This window comes from Trachymyrmex septentrionalis, unplaced genomic scaffold, assembly GCF_001594115.1.
Source record: "Trachymyrmex septentrionalis isolate Tsep2-gDNA-1 unplaced genomic scaffold, Tsep1.0 scaffold334, whole genome shotgun sequence".
Lineage (NCBI taxonomy): Eukaryota > Metazoa > Arthropoda > Insecta > Hymenoptera > Formicidae > Trachymyrmex > Trachymyrmex septentrionalis.
The window spans coordinates 22,399-31,788 of record NW_017305499.1 but is presented as its reverse complement, the minus strand read 5'-3'; positions in this window follow the sequence as shown (position 1 = coordinate 31,788).

The window sequence follows — 9,390 nt, the reverse complement described above, 5'->3', positions numbered from 1 at the left end:
TATAGTTTCTTTTGATGTGCTATTGCATTTTCGTAGCATTCAATATTTTTTTCCCTAATCCAAACGTTGGATGATGTGTAGTCATTACGAATCATTGATACATAAATTCAATAAATCATGCAGTAGTATAATTTTTTATAAGTTTACAAATTCACATGAATTATTAATTGATATAAACATTGAATTAAAATAGAATTATACAATTTAAAACTATTTTACGTGAAATTGTACATTTGTCGGCGAATAACTTAATTTTTTATATAAATAATTCTAAAATATAAAATCAAATCAGTATTCATTATTACTTATTTTTAAATAACTTATATTAATATAAATTATAATATAATATTATACCATTATCACGATTTCGTAAAATATAGACTAAGGTTTTGTTCGCAATGTGATTTTGCAGAAAAGACGATTTCCATACAAGTAATGACCACGATTGTAATATAAAGAACAATACCAATGTACAATACCAGCCTTTACGTAATATAATTGAGCTATCTGTAAAAGAAACGGAATAGCACACTGCCATTGGAGTATACATGTACATACGAGGATAAGCGGCGAGTAACAAACGAACAAAATTTCTTTCGATTAAAGTCGCAATTTTAATTCTCATTTAGAATGTATACTTTTCCGTAATTATCTTAATTGTAAATATTATTTAAGTCTGAAGAAAATTATTTATAAGGGTAGGAGAATGACAATAATAATTAACGATGAATTAGATAAATATTGGATTTAAAAACTACTGTAGGTGATCTAATAATCATCGTAACGAAACGTTTAGATATTTGTACATGTTGTTATAGATAAACAATTTTAGATATCCGCAATAATAACCAGCGTTGGCTCTTTTTGAAATCAGATTGATTTACTCTAGAAGCCTTTACTTAATTGTATAATTAGTATTATTTTTAATATTGTTGGAACATTTCTTAAATAAACGATAAAACACAAACATACACACACACACACACACACACAGACCTCGATATCATTTTTTGTTTAGTCGAAAAAAATTAATAAAAAGTTACTTTAAAAAAAGACAGTTTTTGCGATTATTTAACAAATAGAATGTAATGGAAAAAAACGGACAGTAGTCGTTTTCAGCGCATCAAAATCCTGTAGAAACATCTTTCAGAGCACAAAACCTCCCCTTAAATTTTGTCAGCCTGTAATTTAATCAATACAAATTTATCTTTTTAAAAAAAGTAACAAAAAGACATGATAGTCTTTTTATTCCAACCCAAGTAATAGCAATTTTAATTTTTTGTCAAAAATTACTACTCCTCCAAAAAACTATTGTATTAAATGAAAAATTAAAACTCAGATGCTACAATCTTAACTAATGAAGTTAAATTCTATTAAATTAAAAAGTAAAACATAAATGGTATTGTCTCTTGTTATTTATTTAACTCTAATGATATGTATCATTCATATAAAAGATTTGATATCAACAAAATTGGCGCTAAGTAAAATTCCTCAAAATTTTATGTATTATTCGTAAAAAAGATTTAATGTCAACAATTGGCGCCAAGTTAAATTCCATGTAATTCGGATACTAAATTATATAAATAATATTAACTTTAATAATATTCCTATAAAAGATTTGATATCAAAAACTGGCGCAAAGTTAAATCCCATTTCTTTTTATACTATGCCAAATTAAATAAATAACGAATATTAATCTATTGATATGTATCATTTGTATAAAGGAATTGATATCAACAACTGTGGCGTCAAGTTAAATTCTACTATTAAAATAAAAAATAAAATCCAAGTGATGCTATTTTTATTATTATTTACTTAATCTAAATGGTACTATCTTTAATTTTTATGAAATGAAACCTAAATATACGTATATCTTGTTGAAGGATCTTCCTATTCTAATCTAAATGGTTTAAATTCCTCTTAAATGAAATTATTATATCACAATTCAAAGCTATTTTCTCTTCCAATTAAAGTAATGGTTATTTAATTCTCCTTCAAAATATTATACAAAACATTATCACAAAATTGCGTTACCTTGCTCAATTTGAGTGTCATTACAAAAAATTAAAGAGTTACTGTATAAAATAAACTGTATAAAACAAAAAAATTTAATTTAAATAGGAAAATTTTTGTAATCAAAATAATAGCAATTAGGAAAATTATGTCTTAAGTTTTGCAATTAAAATATTAATTTCTAAAGCGCTGAATATCCGCCATCGATAACTTAGTGCGCGAGGAGGAGGGACTGTCTAGCAAATACCCCGCACATGTCGCGAGCCTTCAAACGTTATAACTGGAATGTGTAAGCATCCAAGTCTCTACCGTCATCTAAGATCTGTTTTTTATTGCTGCACTCTGAACTGGTGCAATAAGTAGAAGTGAAACAAATGTATATTTATTTCACTTCAACTTATTACATTGTGTGTGCCAGTTTAGAAAGTGCAGCAATAAGAAACAGATCTCTAGCCAAACGGTACAACTGTACATTTTTCCTCTGGTCGACGATGTTAATAAAATCAAAGATTTCAGATTTTGCATCGTAATATCTCCGCTCGTACGGCACGTAGAGAAAAAATAAAAACACTTTCATTATATATTTTGAGCGGATGCAATCATTAAGCACACTTAGAACCTGATCAGTTCAGCCCTTATTGAGATCTAATAATTTCAATCCCTAGCAACTCGCCGGCTCACGTAAAGTAGTCACAGCAGTATAGCTGCGCGTATCTTAGTGCCGAGACACTACCAGTGTCTTCAGATAGAGTTATAAGTATATATATATATATATATATGGGTGTGTGCGTGCGTGCGTGCGTGCGTGTGTGTGTGTGTGTGTGTACATATACTTACCCGGAATCAGGAACAGGAACGAAAAAGTGTCGCTGTCACGAGACGCTCCAGGTGCTGAAAAGGAAAAAAGATCTAATTAGTAAGTAAAATAATTGTCAGCGAACAAGTGGAAATAAGTAAATGCATTTCACTGAATGATGTAATATACTTTTAAAATATTACTTTATTATTTTTATGATACATTTGGTTTCTTTTTAAAGAGCTACTGATCATGCTCTTATGCCACAGAATGTAACATAGAATTTTACTTTATCGTGTCATATATCTGTTTGTATTCTTTTTAATGGAATAAAAAAAGGAGAATGCACTTAAATGATGCATCAATAATAGAACTTCAAGGATAATAGAAAGTTTTTGCAATAACGTGGATTTAAATACGGTGAACAACTTTTCTTAATTACTCACTAAGACTATTTTTTAGATTTACTGCTAGAGGCGTTAATCGTGGGCTGGCGAGCTATAACAAAATGCCATAGCCATAAATCGTGCTTTAGCTAGTTATAGATAAATATAAAAGACGTTCATCGTGGACTGACTATTTTTAATTTACTGCCAGAGGCATTTTGCTTATCAAATCTGGTGAAATACGATTGCGGAACTAATTTGTAGAATTTTGCGTCCGCAATTGAAGAAATGTGAATAGATGCATTGTCATGATGGAATCAAAAACTGATTGCTTGACACGACCGCAACAAAGAAACTAATGAACACATCTGTCTGAAATTTTAGCAATAATCCTGAGAAGGATCAATCTTTTCTAAAATTATAGCAGTTTGATATTTGTGGAATTATTTTTGTATTAGACTGAGAACTTTTCGAACTTATATCCTCGTATAAGTCAACATATCAATAATAACTGTTTATTAGAATCTACAATAAAACTAGCATGTTTTATTAAAAAAACATGGATGTGACCTTGATCTGACCCTGCAAACGCCACCCAAAGTCAAACTGAATATCAATAAATAGCTTCTTTGAAATCTTACAACTTTTGTTCGAAGCGCTTCTTCCAAAAAACGTTATGTAAGGGTTTTAGCACAAGGATGGCACGTAATTGAGTCGTAGAACGTGAATCATAGTTATAAGTCAACGCACTATATTTTGACGTACTATGTATGCTGATACAAGTACAATTCACATTTCTTCACTTTATTAGTTGTAATCATTTTTATGTTCAGTTCAAAAATCCGGGGTCTCTTTGGGGTCTCCCTATATAATATGTCATATATATGTGCTATACATATATATAACATTACACGGTCAACAGTCATATGCATAATTTTCATACGACGCTGTATGTTTGTGAAATGTATATAAGTATATATCATATTCAAAGTGTTTTAGTAAATGACTAATGGCTAATGGCTAATAGCTAATACATCAGTACACTGTTAGTAATGAAAATCCATAGTTTACGTAATTATGTATATTAGATTATCGGCAGTATATAGCAGTATACATAATAGTATTTTTCCCTAGTATTTTTCCAAGGCCTACTTTACCTCTTTTTTCAATGTTTAATAAAAAAAGATATGTTTTTACAAATGTACAAATATTAGTGATATATGCTTTTATATTTTCAATATCAGAATATACATACAACTAATATAAATCAAAGCTAACGAGAGTCAAACGCAGATGATCAGACGTAACATCTTAAAAAAAATTATCAAATTACGAATCCTTTGATAAATGATATCTTCTTTACTTTGTACATTTCAATTCACTTTGGAGTCCTCTTCAGCAATATAGATATATTACGAAAAGCTCACAAATACGAAAAAATTGTCACTCACAATTGAAGTTATATATTATATAACTACAATCATATATGATATTTGTTTCTATATAAGGACAGGGTGAATGTCTCAACCTTTTATCATGGGAAGTTAGTTATCAACTATACACACCATTTAGATAATCACAGCTGCGTCGATAACTTACTTCCCATGGTAAAAGGTTGAAACATGCATTAACATTCACTCTGTATAGCTATATATGATCACATATAATTATATATGACCATATACAGGTGAGAGTCGTTGAACCAACGTTTTATCCTATGAAAAAATTATCGATTTCAGACCTATTAGATTATAATGTGCAGTCGATAATTTTCTCATAGCTGGTTCACACTCTGATTTATATATGTCCGTATATGACTACATATGCCATTGTACGACCATATATGATTGTATATGACTATGGGTGAATCAGAATCAGCTTTTTATCCTACGAGAAAATTATCGACTTCAGCTACTTATCGACTAACCAGCTTTTACCCTATGAGAAAATTATCGACTGTAAATCTAATTGGATTATAAAGTGTGCAGTCGATAATCGACTAGTCGTTAAACTAGCTTTTTACCCTACGAGAAAATTATCGATTGCAGACGTTACAATCCAATTAGGGCTATGTTCCAAAACTTCCTCTCTGAAGAAAATTTTACTCGAAATATATATAGCATATAGAGTAAAATCTTCCTCGGAGAGGAAGTTTTAAAATGTAGCTTAGATATACAGTCGTTTCGATAGGAAGAGAAACATAAAATGTAATCTATAAAAAGAAAAACCGAAAGTATATATTAAGGAAAGATTCAGTCAACAATCAAATAATTATTAAAATAACTTTGCTAATGTTAATTTTAATAAATATATTCAAGTAAACAAAATACAAATTTATAGACTCCTTAAATTAATACAATAAGAAAATAACGGCAAAATACAAATGGGCGTTAGGAGTCAGCGCTGGATATTATATTGCGCAAATTAATACCTATTAATATATCACAAGACAAATTTTGTACGTTTTCGGCTCACTATTTGTGTGAATCATCCTTAGTAATAAAAAATTACCGCTTATCGCTCTATAAAATCTGTCGAACTGCGCCTCGCAAAATCGTAGTTTCGACCTCTCATAATGCAGTCGTAGTGGAAATGTGGTGAGAGATTCTAAATTTTTAGCGAAACATCTTCATCATAGTCAATGTTGTGTCAAGCAGTTGCTTAGCGAAATGGAGCAGATAGTGGAACTCAAGCTAATAACAAAATATTTTTGAATGGATATTATTTTGCGTAATTAATGTATGCTAGCCAGAAACTCACCCTATCTCCAACAACGATCGCATGTGGATCCAAGCATCGTCAATCCATTACAACAAATTTAAAAATCACGATGTCAAAGTTAGATTAAAAAATAATTTAAGTATTGTAACATAAAAGACAGTCATGTTTGTTCTGAGTCTTAGTTATATAATATCCGTTGAATACAAAAAGAGATGTGTCGCGCGAACAAAGCATATCAGCCAATAATAGAAATAAATATTATAACTTAATAAAATCAATAGGCTCTAAAGAAAATTCTAAAAAATAAAAATTAAAATGCCAATTTGAACCGACACTGGTTATTAGAGTGTATTTTAATACCATTTATTCAAAGTGAATATTAAACGTATTTTATGTTTAATATTCACTTTGAATAAATGATATTAAAATTCACACTAATAACTAGTGTCGGCTCAAATTGGTATTTTATTTGAGAATTTCTATGTACCCATAATTTAATGCCTCGGTGTCAATTGGCATATTAAGACCATTGGATTGACGATTTATATAGAGCATCTCCGACATTATTCGCTTATTATACAATAATTTCTCTCAAAATCCAGAAGATTCTCACATTATCCCAATCAAAGTCATGATTGCAACTTACCCTATGATCTGTGATAACTGAACGAGTACTCTACGTATATATGATTGTAATGTTCTACTAATCTCATTTTTAGTTTCCTTCCCGTTTGGCCTATGTACGTAGAATCGCAATCACGACATTCGATCTGTGATGTAAACCACATTCTTTTTAGCAAATTTCGGTAAAGGATCTTTGTGTACCCTAATAAATTTATTTAATTTATTAATACTAATGAGCATAACTATAATGAGCAATCCTATAACACATACCATTGATAAATTTGCAAAACTTGTTGGAAATTTCATTAATAAAAGGAATTGTGAACCATGATGATTTAAAGATGAATCGAAACATTTTATTTAAATATTATAATTGCGTTTATTGACATCACAATATCAAGGTTTATGTATCAATTTTAATAAATATAAGATAATCGCACTGTTAATTACGTTAAATTATTCTTTGAAATTATTCTTTGAAATAAATATTTTTAAGTTCTGTTGAAAAATCTGAAGGGCGAGTTTGATCCGGATTCTTTCGATAATCTCTTCTACTTTTACTCGTACTAAATTCGCGACGACAAGGGTGGGTTGTCAAAGGTGGAAAAATTATCGGAGGGCGAGAGAAATAGGCTTCAAGAATCACACACATAAATGAATAATGAAATAAAGAACAATTGTATTTAACGAATCAGTCACATGCAATCTCCTTCGCTTCCTCAGCTGGACTCGATAGATGTAGTGCCACTAACTTTTCGGAATATTTCCAAAAAAATTTTGCAAATGATTGTAGCAAACCAAGCGCGCACAATAATATAACATTCGATCAATATTTCTTTTCGTTCAATTAAAGCTAATGAACATGCATTACAAGAGTCAAATAAAAGCCATCATTATCATATCAACGATCCGGATCAAACTCGCTCTTCAGATTTTTCAACAGAATATTTATTTCAAAAAGTAGTTTTAAAGAATAATTTTAACGTAGTTAACAGTGCGATTATCTTATATTTATTAAAATTAATATATAATTGATATTGTGATGTAAATAAACGCAATTATAATATTTAAACAAAACGTTTCGACTCTTCTTTAAATCGTCAACTAAAATTGACAAAATAAAGAATTAGTTTAATAATATGAATTTTAATAACATTAAATTAATATTAATAAAGTTATTTTAATGATTATTTGATTGTAATATATTTACAATACATTATTAAACGGAGAATATCAATAATTGCCAGAGAATAATTGATTCGTTTTCACATGATGTAATTTATGCCGTTTTGAATGGATAGATTAAACCTTCAAAACACATTACTCTGCGCATGGTAGTAAAAGGCTTGATAAACAGCAAAAAGATTATAAATATTGTTAATAAATACGGACAGCTGTAGCTATTCGGTATTAGAAAGTTTAAAAATAGAAGCGACTTTTTCTTCTACCAGTCGGTCAGTCATACAGTGACTCGCATTAACATTCGAATATCATAATAATAGAGAAACTATTATTATTGAAATATAGTTTTTATAAAATTAAGAAATTTACGGTTTTTTAATCATTGGAAATGCTCGTTATAGATATAAAAAACATTAATTTTCTTTATTTAACTAATGTAATATTTTCAATGAAAAAAATATTAAATAAGTAAATTCTTAATCTTTAATTTTAGAATTGCAAAAATATTCGGACAATATATTTTATATTTACTGACTCTCGCAAATTAAGTTAGTTTATTCCTTACTTGTTTACCATGAAGTAAGTCATACAAAATATGTGACTTATTTCATGTTGAATTGAGTTAATCTAATTTTCGTAAGATCACACAAGTTAATAGTGAAAATGGTAAAGGCAAAAATAGTTTCGATAAACGCCAACTTATTATTTTTCATTATAAAAAAGGCAAATCATATCGAGAAATCAGTAAATGAATAAATTTGAGTAAGAGTACGATAGCAGATATTGTAAATATACAGATATGTTCGTAAAGATCACATTGAATCAATACCTCAGAAAGGACGCCCAAAATTATTTGACTCACAGGATAAACGTAAAATTAGGAAAATAAAAGTAAATCCTAGATTAAGTGCTACAAAATTGACTCCAGAATTATACGAAGAGACTAGTAAGAAGGTACATCCTAATACGTTTTGTCGAGCATTAAAAGAAAGTAGTTACAACGGTAGAGTTACTCGTAAAAAGCCGTTCATAAATGAAGCGAATCGGAAGAAAAAATTAATTTTCGCCAAGGAATTTATTTCTAAAGAACAAATATGGTGGAATGATATAATATTCGCTAATAAGAGCAAATTTAACATTTTTGGACCTGACAGATGGAAAATGATATGGCGAAAAGCAAACAAAGAATTCAAACTTTGAAGTCAACTATGACATACGGCGGTGGAAGTTTAATGATTTGGGGTTGTATTTCAAGTAGAGGAATAGGTGATGAATTAGTTTTCATTGACGGAATTTTGAATAAAAATTAATATTTAAGTATTCTAAAAGACAATTTAATAAAAAGTGCTAATAATATGAATATACGAGATAGTTTCAAATTTTATCAAAGCAATGATCCAAAACATAAGTTGCGAATAGTGCAAGAATATTTATTATACTGTCCAAAAGTATTACATTCTCCACCACAGTCACCAGATTGAAATCCCATAGAAAATTTATGGAATTTATTAGATCGTAACATTTGAATTACGCCTACAAGATCAGAACTAAAATTACGATTAAAAGAAAAATGAACGTGCACCAGATTATTTAACAAAAATTATTTCTAATATGCTTAATCGTTTGCAGCATGTTATTAAAAAAAGGTTATCCAACAAAGTATTAAAA